At 37.1% G+C, this 13,986-nt stretch overlaps 1 pseudogene; it reads right to left on the bottom strand.

The window, feature by feature from the left end:
• Positions 1-172: 172 nt before the first annotated feature.
• On the bottom strand, positions 173-8,538 carry LOC136280349 (uncharacterized; annotated as a pseudogene).
• Positions 8,539-13,986: the final 5,448 nt, after the last annotated feature.

Here is a 13,986-nt window from a genome sequence, read left to right as displayed (position 1 = left end):
AAGACAGCAAAGTCTGTAGAATGCTTTGATAAAGAAACAATAACAATTGAGAAAACGTTAGTGAAAACAAGCCACCTGTGTTAGCAGCTCACTCAATAAAACGAAGTTAATAATTGATTACTGATGATATGGCCCTAGTAATAGGCTCAGAACACACTGCAAGTTAACTGATTTACCAACCTGAAATCTGTAAAGTCGATCCAAAAGTCATTGTGATGTCTTTAATGTTCTGTTTGACTCTAAACATTAACTCTCTTTTACCTTTAACATGAAGAAAAGAAATGATAGGATAACTAGATAACAAATCATAATCAGTAGCCGTTGTGCTACATTTTGAAGGATGCCATGACTTGCTAGATTGCTGTCCTATAATGTTGATGCCGTAGTAACATTCGTAAAAGTACGCCAAAACACATTAACAAAAGCAAATAACGAGTCACAGATGGTGAAGCGTCAATATTCGATCCCATTTACTAATGAGTAATTGGCAATATAGCTGCGAAAGTGTCGAGAGCAACAATTAATCGACTCTTAATAATAGAAAAAGTAATACACCGTTCTTGGATAGGTATAAACACGATGTATTAAATCATAACCATAATAATAATAATTTTTTATTTAAACCTGGATTTGTTCTTTTTCGGAGGGAGAGGGGGCGTAATATCACTACCTGGGTTTCCCCAATTCTGGCTGATTATAGATTCAAGTAGACACCACTGTGTACCTTATGTTTTAATTAGAGGGAATTTTAAACAACCTGGCAGGATCCATGTCGTGCGGTTTCCAACAAGAGGCCTTTCAAAAAGGCTTGTGTTATTGTGAAGACTCCAACCCACGGAAAGATGCCCTCGTCTGTACGACTCTTTTGAGAAACCCTCCAGGAGATAAAACATGCTGCAACTGAGGTAAATCTGATTTGATTTTTGCCTTGAAGTCCTAGAATAAGTATTAAAATATACTTCATAAATTCTGAAGTGTTTGTCGTCATTACTGGCAATGGCCATCGAGAAATGACTCAAGAAATTTGATAAAATTCGATTGATTAGAAAAAAGAAAAGGAAGACATATGGGATGTTGAACTAGAAAATTGTTTACACAAAGAAAAATATATAATGATACAAAGTTCTCGTCATGTATTGAGGCCAGCTAGAAGAGAAGTTCTATTTAATATAGGCATTTAGTTTCTACAAGACTCAGTTGAACGAGTGGACCCTTCGGTTACGAGTATGAATGATACGGCAACCTTTCCTCTTACCCATCCCATATCAGATTTCCTGTTCTTGTTGTTAACTTTGCAAGGAGTTCCCCACCATTGTCTCTGTCATGCTCATCTCGCAGGGTTGGTTCATCTGTTTTTGTGAGCCACAGTTCGCATTCATCTTCACATGTTATGTAAAAAGTGTACCACCCACTCGCTTCTGGCTAGAATATGAAATTATAGAGAGTATATGGCGCGGATGTTGCTCGTACTTTGGTGAAAGCGAAGCTTTAATACTTCAGTAGAAACGAGGAAGAGATCTCCTCATAGCCAACTAGGCAAAAAAATAAGACTTTTGCCGGCGAAAAAAAAAGACCAGTAAAAAAAAGGCAGCAAAATAAAATACTGGCTCATGTCAGAAATGAAATGAATGCCATGCGCCCAACTCAAGCGACTGAGTCTTTAGGCTGATAATAAAGTAAACGTCATATGCGTTAATATGATATTGCTTTTGGGCGCAGATAGAGGTACTTTCGAAGGATTTATACAAGTATACTATACCTGAATAAATGTAGACAACCGCTGCCCATATGTGGTAGAAAAGTTGGTAACAACATGAAAAGTTTTTAGCACTGACAACGTGTCAGCAGTTTCCTTGAAAACTGGATGGTACTTCAGAATAGGATCATCTTGTGAATTAATACCTTTAAACCACACCTCCCTCAAAATTCCAGCGGACTCCAGAGAATTTTCTGAAAATAATAACAATCAAAAATGCTTCTAAACATTTTCCTTGATTACTTTGCACTATTCCGAGCTGCACGCTGTCGAAATATTAATGAGATTTACAACAATTATTTTTGTCGTTGCCTTCGAACACTAATGGCTGACTATTTAGTGGAGAGCGTACTTGTCAGGCAAGGTATATAGTTCTTTACTTTCAAAACACTTACCAAATGCAAAAACTGCAACTTCGCATAGCACAAACTTGACGTTTTCTGTTATCATGGTTGCTGTTACGAAACGACCATTGGCTGGAGGGATGCAGCGGAACACACGGAAATGTTTTCTTGGGAAAGGACTGGTCTCTTTGCATGAATGATCCACAGGGTGATTCATACTACTTTCAATTCCGATGTCCACAAAAACTTTTTGAAAACTCTTTAAGCCAAGGAAGACATGCACAGTATGTATGAAGAAGTTTTTTGATAAATCCACTTGGAACCAATTGTCGACTGTCTGAGAACGAAATGAAATATATAGTTAAAGTTAACTTATCCCTGTTTCTATAGCATGAAGCGACCTTCCAAAATTTTCTTATGCTAACGGAGTTGTAGGTTTTACCTGACTGAACTCCACGCATGTGTTGAACAGTCCATCAACTGCATAGACTGCATTAGCTTGTGCCGTTGGATTAGACTTGTTTACGGTCATGTTCAATGCAATATTATTTGTTTTAACTGAAAATAAAATATTTTAAAGAAATAATGAATGGAAAAGACAGAGAGAGAAGAAACCAGGGAAAAAAGTGTTCACCCTTGCATGCTACGCAGCAAAAAGCAAATGAATATACGGGCTTTTGTTCTCCGATTCGCAACGGAGCATTACACAGAAGGTAAATGGCAGAAAATTAAGGTTTTATTAGCTGTGCAAAGCTCATTGAGAATTATTTGAACAAGTTTTACTGCGCTACGCTCAAGGGAGTCTTTGTAGACTAATGCCACTAAATGATCCACACGCAAAGGTCTGTCGTTCCTTTACATCTACAGGTCTCCTAACCTTTTGACCCCGTTAGAGTGACCAGCATCTAATTTCTTCTCACGATATCACCCCTGAATTAAAAAATGGTGGTCACGAGACTGCAGTAAATAATCACCAACTAAAGAACCTCTTGATTGTTAAACCAATTCTCCTTGTAAGTAACTCAGGAAATGTATAAAGAATAGTATGGAGGAGATGCATACCGATGTTGGGATGTTAAGGGTTAACATTGGAAAAAATTAAAGTGCTTAGTCCTTTCTTGACGGGCCCATACCCTATTTTCTGCCATGTACACAGCCTTTGGAATTAAAGAGGTGCTATATGTAGCAGAGATACCTGATGGCGGTCCACAGACAACCCCGAGTCTTCCAGATGTGCACAATCTTTCACTCCCAGATCTGCCCTTTTACAATACAGCAATGAGCTCTCATTTCCAAAGCATTGAACATTATCCATCCATATTGGACCTGTGCCTTTCCCAAATGATTGTCCCTTTGTAGCTGCAGTAGCCTGAGGAAGTCCTAGCATGCGACACACGACATATGCGTCTTCAATGCTCCAGAAATCGTCACATACAGTTCCCCAGACTCCATTGACGGAAATTTCTACTCGGCCTTCATTTGGTGAGCTGCCTTCCGTCAGGCGAACCTCAAAAGCTGACATAAATCATGGTTAAATTATGGATCCCTCAATCTTCCCACTTATTTTTTTTTTCCTATGTTAGCCTTAATAACGTCCCTCTTTCGTCTCTGATTTTCTTTAATAACAGATCAAAACTTTCATAATAGTTTGTACTTACACTGTTATTTTTTTTAATTAGCTCTTCCTTTAATGCCATTGTGGTAAATCACTGGTAGAAGAATGATGCAAAGGTATTCGGTTTTCGTTAAATTTCTTTTATGATGCTTATCTTAAAAGAAACGCATGAGATTTATTCCTATTCGAAACACTAAATGCTTTTAATGCGTACAGCCATGATCCAACCGCTGCTATGAGCTCGGAATGCCCACAAGTAAAATTAATATAAATCTGTAAATTTAGTCCTCTCCTTTTGCAAATAGTCCCTAAAGCATACTCACAAGTAATATTTCCGCAAATTACTCCAGCGTCTTCATGATGTTTACACTGGCTAAAGGCACCCAGACCTAAATGGCTACAATCGATAATTGACGTCTCACTTCCGGTGCAATCTACGTGGTCCAACCATATTTTTCCTTTCCCTTGGCCGAAGCTGGAGTCTCCGGGAGCTGCGCTTGCGTTGGAAAGACCAAGCATTTTGCAAATGACTGTTGCGCTATTTAAACTCCAATTATCATCGCAAATTGTTCCCCAAATCCCGTTCACTCCAACTTCTACTCTTCCTTCCGTCAAAGAACTACCTCCTACCAAGCGAATTTCAACTGAAGCGAAATATTATACTCATATTGGTATTCATGTTAACTCAATCGACCCATTCCAGGTAACGCAAATAACACCGAACGGACAGACAAACATTTTCTCTACCACAATAGGCTACCTTTTGATAAGACCTTAAAAGAGGTAAGAACTGATTGCAACTGTGAATTTTTTCCATTTTTTTCCCATTTGCAGTGTCTGAGTCATCAAAAAAATTGCGATTGCATTTCTATTACTTAGAATGAGCTTAACATTGAAATTCACATACAATAAGTTTAACGCAGTTCATGGCATGTATACGAGTTATTTAAGGGGAAGATAACGCTAGCCAATGGATAAATTGCTCTCCAGTGGATAAATTTTAACAAAACCTACTGCTCTATCCACATGAATCCGGTTGTTTCAACGGTGGATATCGCTATCTACTGTAAAAATCTCTATTCGTTAGATAGCGCATTACGTTTTGTAAACACTTATCCACTGGATAGCGATTTATCCACTGAATAGCGATTTATCTGCTGGATAATATTATTCGCTCTTTGAACAACTGGGCCTAGATACCGCCACTGGATAGCGTTATCCACCCCTAATTTTTCTGAGTCCAAAATCCTTTTTTTTATTAAATTGTAAGTGATATATTAAGTGGGTGAAATAATCTTCAATTATTAAAACCTTACTTCTCACACAGGAGGGTAGAGTGCCAGACCAGGCTCCTGACCTCATGCATGTTCTTGTAGAGGAACCAGTTCGATAGTACCCTGCAACGCATGTTACGTTACAATGACTTCCCACTAGATTTCCATTGGAGCATATTGCAGTTCCGTTGGGAGGAATTGGAATTATTGAGCAGGAAGAAACTGTTAAAAGGACGAGGAGATATTAATGAGAGCGTATAAGCGCAACACGGCAGACGGCAGAATTGAAATTGATTTTACCAACTTATCCGAACTAAAAAACAGGCTCTGTTAGAAGAAAGCGAAAATATATCATTCACACCATGTGCAAGTAGTTCCACTCCGGCTTACAAAGGTTATGGATAGACAATTTCGATTGTACCGTTTGTTGAATAACCTTTAGACTGACCAAAAATTAGCTCTGTTTTTCTCTTGCCTTACAGTACGTATCAGCTAAGGAAAGAAACACGATTTAAACCGTCCCTTGAGATATTGGTATCTGTAACACACAGGGAAACCGTACGTTATGTCGTACCATTGCAAAAACCTGTTACGGATACGTCGTCCAGTGAAAGATCTCCCTGGTCCCCAGCGCCCATCCTTCCTTCAAAAGTTAGCTGAAACATAATTTTGTGCATCTTAGAACGACAACGATCGGGTTCTGATGTATGTATTGCTATAGAAAAGAGTACCGTAATATCTATGCGGGATAAGTAAGTGTTACGCAAAGTTTCTCCCATAGAGACAAAGTCAATCTATCTTTCGGTGTGTAAAATTATGTAGCACATCAATCCATATCAAACCACGCTTCAGTTTCTCTCCGAATGTTCTTGCGCAGTGCTTTTCAAAGGCTAAGCCAACAAAGTTGCTGATTCAATTTTCTTCAGTACATGACTTTCCCACATTTTCATATTTGACAGCCTTGAATCAGGATTTTTACTTTTACTTTTTTTTACTTTATTTTTAAGTTACCATGGTGTATCAGTTCGAAGTGTTTGCAAATGGTGTTTGTTTTCATTTCTTTTAATAGTCGAACAACAACCCAATCTCAGTCATCTGGAAGTCATCATTTACTTTTACCTATGGACTCATTTAAAGCCATTACCTTGCTGTTTGATCCATTTACGAATACTTGGGCTTGTATCCAGTCAGATCCTTGCTCTCCACTTATTTCAAACACATTTCTGTCATCAACTGATAACCGTAAGTTACCCATGGCAGCTCCATGCATGTTATAAAAGAAGGAGAGACAAAAAGCACCAGAAAAAGACGGTGAAATAAGCTGAGCAAAGTCATTTTTCTTTCTGGGGTAGTCAGCCTCAGTAAAAAGATATTTCCCTGCAAAAAAAAAAAACAAGCAAACAGACAAACAAACAAAAAAACATAAATATTCCATGCGTTAAGAAAATTTTTTATTTGATAGTCGATGATATTCTGTAGCTGTATTGGTCTTGGTGGATGATCAAGATGAAGATCATTCGCGCCACCTTCTCAATTAATCAAGTGTAAAACCGATCGCAACTAAGTCTCTCGAACTTTCTTTGCCTCCAGTATTGTGACCTTTTTTTTTTTTTGTTTTGCTGCGAGCTCTCTTTGGTTACTCGGATACTTCCTTTACCTTTTCCCGTCGTGTGATCTCCGTTTCTTGGCCCAGTATCTTCAGTAGGAGTCTGCCCAGACTGCAGGGTCCAATCAAAGTTGTCTTTTGAAGACTGTTGCCAACCACATAAGCCGGCGTCAAAAGAGCACGCAATACCTTAAAAGTAAAAGTCCAGAAAATCCTAAATAAAGATTACCTGCACCTGCGAATGACGTTTCAATTAAGGGACAGCACATGCAAATATTCCGTTTAAGTTTGAATCAAGGGACTAATTGTACATGCATATAAATGCCCGCATGCATGTAAATGTTCATTCCACGTCTGTATGTTCAAAACTTAAGCTGAGCTCCATGAGTAACAAAATATCGTAACCTATTAAAATCCAAGCAGAGGAAACGACATCTTCCTTTTGTACCCTCTTGATATAGATAATCATTTTGGATCTCCAAAAGAAAAGATGATATACTGTAGACCTGTTTGATGATGGCAGACATGATTGCTATTCTTTTACGTGTACGTTGAAAAGGCCAAGCGGGCTAAATTTCACGGAAATAAAAAGTACACCGCGCTTGGACCCGCTACGTACGTAAGATGTCTATGCAAAAGAACATTAGAATCCAAAAAACAAAAAGTAAAAAGAAAATTGAGATCAAAGTGTTACAAGCAATAAATGTAATTCTGAATTCTCGCCGGGAAATGCTTCCTGACTTTAGTAGGGAGATACCCAAGACCCGTTAAAAATTGATTTTTTGCGTTGATTTCTAAGTATGGTTTGACTGAAGCATTAATTTTTCAAACACATAGACTGGATTGTTATACGGCTTGAGCAATATATTTATTGCATAATAAAAAAACCTTAATCAACTAAAAATTTATCGACTCAAGACGTTTTCTAAACGACATCGAGCATTCCATGTTTATGTTAGCTATAGCTTAACCAACGATTTTTCGTTTCGAAAAAATTATTTCGCAATCCATTGGCAGTTAAATTAAAGAAGATTTACCGGGAAATGCGATGGATGAAACGAAATTTGATGGCTTAAAATTAAGAACGTAATAGATTTGAAGACTCGTACAGTGCGGTAAATACTATGCCTAAGTTTTTGATATCTCTAAAATGCGCCCAACTCTCTGAATCTAACCGGATCAAGGATGGAGTAAATGACATGGAAGAAGGTTGTCTAAGTAACGATACATACAGAGTGTAATACTCTTTTTTTATTAAAAAAAAAAAAGGAGAAAAAAAATTTAACAAACACCAAAGGCTACTTGCTTTCTCTTGTGCTTGCATGTATGTTGCGTGGGCCTCTCCAGACTGAAAGACACAGGAAGAGGTAATTAAAAGCGTAGCGATACATCAGCTTGCGAGGAGACTCGGGAGAAAGTCTTTTCTGCTTCAAACTGTCTTTTTTTCCTGAAAAATTGAAAGATGCATAAAGCTGTAAACAAATGATAATCTACGCAACAAGCAAATGCTGTCAGTGTGATAACACAATTATGGATTTTGGGGAAACGTTTGAAAATTAAAACCAGTTAAAACATGGTAAGCTTTATGAAATATGTTACACTGTTTTCATACCCGAAAACTTTAGCGCTAAAAGTTAAGGAAAGGTAGTGTCAGGTTTCTGATGCCTGAAGTTTAATTGGCCATATACCCTATTATGCAAAACTGAAATGTTTAAGTTGAATATTCATCAAAAACTAATCTAATAGATATCTGTTTAGGGTATTATTATGCAGTTTTCGTGCACCTGCAAACTCACCGAACAGAATAAAACCAGCATGAATAATTTATTTAACATTTGGATTTGTCAATGTTGTCTTTTTGTTTCTCACAATGAGAAAAACTGTTTTTATGCTCTGCTTTAAAAATGAATTTTTGTTTTACCTATGAAGTTTTTCCGTGTCATTTTTCAGTTTGGTCCGACCCCAACACTTATTGCCTCACTAATCAATTTTCTCCAAATGCTTTCAGCATTACAAATGAGGTGTTTTCGAAAGAAAGTTGATACAAAACTGACAGCTTACGGTCAAATTGGAACACAGAACACCTTCTTTGACATGCACCTGAAAATCTTCAAGTGACAGACCAAGGAACATCACGAAATTGTGGAGATGTCTTTATTGCAAAAAAAAGGCCTCATTCGGCTTTTTTTTTCTAATACATAACAACACTGTCCAATCAAAAGTAAGCCAAAAAATTATTTAAAAAATGATAAAAATCATGTTGAGATCATGAAGGAGATCAAAGCGAACTTTAATTCAAAATTAACATTTTAATTATCCTGTGAAATAGCTTTTTCTTTTGAACAAAAGATGACGTGTTAATTATAGGACGACTTTAAATCAAAAAGCGACATTTGTTTACTTCAAGCACTTTTGTTAAAAGAGAACGTTTCATATTATGATATCCAATTGTTTAACATAAAATTGTCGAAGCATATATAAAAAAAAAATGATTTTAAATTCTTTATCACTGAGTCGGTAGAAAACCATTTAAGGAGTGTGAAAATACTAACCATGAAGAACGATTATTAACTTCAGAGTGAGGTTTAGGTGAATGTTTTTTTCCTGAATCACCTCAGTGGGTCAGAATCCTAGGTTCTCGACTTTGATGAGCTAATGACGCGTTAGCAGTCAGTCCTGTTTATTTACGAACGGAGCTTAATGATCTGATTTGGACATGTTGGGTTTCTTTCTGCCGATGAATTTTTAGTGAATTGTCAAGCTTTCGCCTTCTTGCACTCTTCCATTAACGACTCATCTCTGCGAGTTAACCTCAGTTTACCCTTAAAATGCATTGTGACAGACCATCTGGATTTATGTTTAAGTCTCCTGCTGTTAACTGAAAAAATAAGTTCTTAGTTGTCTTTTCTCAATATTTAGGGGACGTGTGATGCTTATAATTACATACAGAGAGTAATTTCTATTTTCCGCAGGCTGTTTTGAATTAACTATCTTTTTTGCGGTTTTCTATTGAAGTCTTGAAACCCTACAAAGCCATTTCTCTATACAAGGCATTAATATTGATTACGAAATAAAATAAGACGTTGGATACTTGCCTATGTTTAAAAACCCTCAAATATCACCCTCGGTAACAGCAAATTTGCAGATATCTTGCTTTCGACAAGGAGAATTGAAAGTAAGGGATGATTATCTGGCTAAAGCACTCTAGCTCAGATTAACGACTTCTTTCAACATCATATAGCTGCTATAATTTTTTTGTCGTGTGTCTCCATATCCAGCTCTGAGCATAATCAGTGTTACACTTTTTTTTTTATCAATCATACGCTGTCAAAAGTCTCTCCATCGCCGGTAACTTGTTTTGAAAATTTGAACGTTCATTTTATGGTGCATTAGTTGATCGCTAATTCAAATGTTAGACTTTACTTAAGAATATTTCAGAATGCAAGTAATTTACCTCAAAAAGGAACACAGATTCTGGGCTTGTTGATTCCGTTTTCCACGTTCACAATCTCGCTGAGTAAAACGCTCCACAGCAGAGGGCACTAGAGCTAATATCAATGTATGAATTAGCTTTAGATACTCGAAATTTACGTCTATCTTACAATAAATGCCGGTTCCTAAAGCGGAAGCAGTTGATTTTATGGGGTAATTTTGACATGTTCCCCCTTTTAAACTTTATTACTTCGGGGGTTTACTGTCTGTATTACCAAGTACTGTAAAAGAGACGTATACCTTATAAAAAGTGTCCTCCTCCGCACGATGGCTTCTAAACAAATCTCTATATCTATTTACTTAGTAACGTGTTTATCGTCGTAAGTCACCGACATAGCGGCACGTGTTTAAAGGGACAGTTTGAATAACAATTACTTCCGAAGAGAGAAGTTTACTTGAAATGTTCCCGAAGCAAAAAGAACACGATTCGACTTTCCCTATACACAGACCGCCGCATGTACTCTAGCATGCGTTTCTTTTAAAGAAAACCTTACTGTGAGTCACTTTAATGCGTGCGTGAGTAAAGGAAAGTCCTTGAGGATATCTGTCGAAGAGAACGCTCCGGAGTAGCAAACCCTGGTGTCCTCTTCATGTAATCTACTATTATCTTTTAGAAGTTTGTCTTTTTTAATCCTCGTCTTTAAAAGTTGATAAGTAATTATTTGGAAGAGAGACTTGTAAAGTAAAAGTACTTAATTTTTTTTATTTCACAGGGCAAAGGAGTACCTGCCAGCGTAATAAATCCTCGAATTCTGTACGAATAAAGAGTTTCACCGCGTAAAACTGCCATCCGTCGAAATTACTTCTTAATAAAGGATTTCGAAGTAAAAAACTATCGAAATGAATTTATATTATTTCCTTTTCAATTTTACTTTAGCTTGTCACAATTAAAAACACTGGGTCAATACATATTGAAGATGAAAGCTCTTCACTTTTACATGTTGGATACAGTTGCCTCCAATCCGTCACCGTGGGTAAATATGTCTCTTCATATTTTATCTTTTTTTGAGTTTACTCGTCCATCATAAGAAAGGAAACCTTTTGTGGAAATGAAAGTAGAACTGGGGAAAACCTCTTATAGCAAGCATCATGAGATAATATTTCGCCCCTATCAAAATAAAAAACAGACGGCACTTGATTGCAAATTTGCTAAACGTACTTATTTTCTTCTTCAAATAAAGTTTGAGAATAATACATCTTTTTATTTCCCGGACAGGCGTAATTTTTCTCTCGCAGTACAAACAAGCTTCCTGAATCCGTAAACTGAGTGTGCGAGCGAGATCTGATTAAGTTAAATTATAGTTTTTTTTTTTGAACCTTTGAGTATGACCTCCCACGAGAGACGAAAAAACTCTCTAATTTTGCGCCGACGCTAGGGGCAAGACGAAGAAATCTATCAAGGCATTAAGTCCTTACCCGCCATTGCACGAATATAGATTTTTTAAGACCAACACGGGTGTTCGAGTCAAAGTGTAGTTTTTCCGAACTGTCAGCAAGGCGGCCTGTCAGCCTTTCTATTTCAGCAAGTTTTGGGCAAGAAAGAGGTTATCATGTTGTCTTAGTATCTGTTTCAGAGTGTCAAAACTGCTCGCAAAACCTCGCTGTATCTAGTTGATATTAGAAAAAACTTTCTTCTGACTCGTTTGCTACGAATGCACCGGGGTATTCAACGCGACAAATATCAAATTATTAAAAATAAAATGCATGTTTGGTCTAGCTGCTGATTAAAACCTTCAGAAGGGAAGGTGGGCGTGTTTAAAAATGAAGGAGAAAGAATTTCCTTTGGATTCTGCCCTGACTTGGTATGGCTCCGTCCAATCATTTGATGATAGAGGGTTTTGAAAACTGAAACAAGGAAGGAAAACGTAGCAAGGGAAAAAAAAAACAAAAAGGAAATGATCAATTTTGACGCCTATGTTTTTGATGCCATTATTTCTAAATTATGAATTCACTAGGGGGAAAAATTTTCATAATACGAAAAACGAAAATAAGGATTGAGGTTGTGTCTTTTAAGCTTGCCCCCCTCTCGGCGAATGCAATTCCTTTCCTGGTAGCGGCCTTAACTTTTTATACTAGCCAATAAATCAAGGTGCAAACGAACAAGAACCAGACGCCAAATTGTTCGTGGGTATGAACTTGGCATTTGGAAAATGCTTACGCTATGGTCGATCAAAAAGGAAAAGCATAATCAATTGCAAATTGCGAAAGGCGATCTCACAAGTTAGGGATTTTTACTGAACATTCAATTGGAAAACTCCCAGTGTGTCCATCAAGAGGACGTGAGTTGCGTCGCACGTTTCCACCAACTAAAAATGGACTATTCATTTTGAAAACATATTACATCTCTTTTTCTAAACAATTTCACATTGGTTAGAAAATAATTTGGAAATAGGTTAAATCCCTTTTCTAACCAATCACACTAACAACAAACTGCCCACTTATCTTATAGGGCTTTTCCTCGTCCATGTGCAGTTGTTGAGGTATCCGACAAATCTAACAGAGTCGCGTAATACAAGCAAAACTGGTTTCCTTGACCAAAAAGCGGCTGGGGTTTGCAATGACTATCGGCCGTTAGAAGATTATCTCAATGCCAATTGAATATCAAGGGCAGCTTAATTTTATGAAAACTGAAAGATCTGGAGACAAAATTCCCCTGTTTTAGGTTAAACGGATTTCCCTGAATTTTCGGGGGTACTAGTGAGCGTTCAGGTTACAAGAAGCTTCCAAATATCAAGTACGCACGGAAAATCAAGCGAGGAAATTGTGTTCAAAGGCTTTAATCATATGCAACGCCTATCTGTGTTCGGTGTAGTCAGCTGCACTCACAGACATCTAACTGGGAAATTTACTTTAAATTTCAAGACGTTGAAAATTGTAACCTTTCATAGCAAGCAAAAACAAATTATACAAGCGACAAAGAAATACAGATTATATACAACCACGCCAAGCGTGATAAATACTCTCTTGTGTCGTACGACTCCTACAATAATTACTCAAAATCTCTCATCAAGCCAATAAAAACCTAACTTTAAATTATTTATAAAGATCTAAGAAATACTTTTCTTTCATCATTTGAAAACTCTTACCATTAATTGCAAACTTGATCGTTCAAACTTTCACAGTCCGGTAATCTATGAGGGAACGATGTTTGCTGCAACAAATTTTCGAACTGTCCGGCTGCGCCAAGGAAAACATCAAAGTATAAAAATAGCAATTAAAGGTGTCATGATTGAATCAATTCTCCTTCCGAGCATTTTGATCAAAGGAAATTATTTTTTCCAGCATGCAGGTGCCATTGCATATGTTGGAGCTTTTTTCACTCCAATTAGGAAATCAATAGACACAAGCTAAGAGTGAGTATCCACTCTTTAAAGCATAATATCCTTCATAAGTTCAATATTCCCTTAAAGCGTTTGGATTGGTTCAAATAAATTTTGCATGAAGGACGATGTCTTTCATTTCCGTTGATTTTAAATTTGATAATGTAAAATGAGAACATAAATGGCAATCGTGTACTGTTTCCATTAAGGATACCTTTCTTAACCAAAAGTGCTGTACTGAAAGATATATTTCATTTCTCACAATAACCTACAGCACTGCCGAGTGTTGTTACGAGTCTCGACACTCAACCTCGAGATTAATCTAGAAATTCTACCAAGCCTTAATTTAACATCTTTAAATAGTTTTGAAAATGGAAAGTGACCTCTTCTCCTAATTTCTGACTTTTATAATAAGGAAACAAACAATTAAACTCACCACAAGTGAAGAAAAAAAGCCAGTGTGGAACCAAAAAAAACAGGTGACTATAGAAAACTGAAACCCTCGCTAAATCGAACCATGCGTTAAGATCAACCAAGATCGATGATCGAAGCAGTTGCGAGTTCTTTGTCTCTTCTTGA

Source organism: Pocillopora verrucosa, chromosome 4, assembly GCF_036669915.1.
Source record: "Pocillopora verrucosa isolate sample1 chromosome 4, ASM3666991v2, whole genome shotgun sequence".
Lineage (NCBI taxonomy): Eukaryota > Metazoa > Cnidaria > Anthozoa > Scleractinia > Pocilloporidae > Pocillopora > Pocillopora verrucosa.
This window is presented reverse-complemented; position numbering and strand designations above follow the sequence as displayed.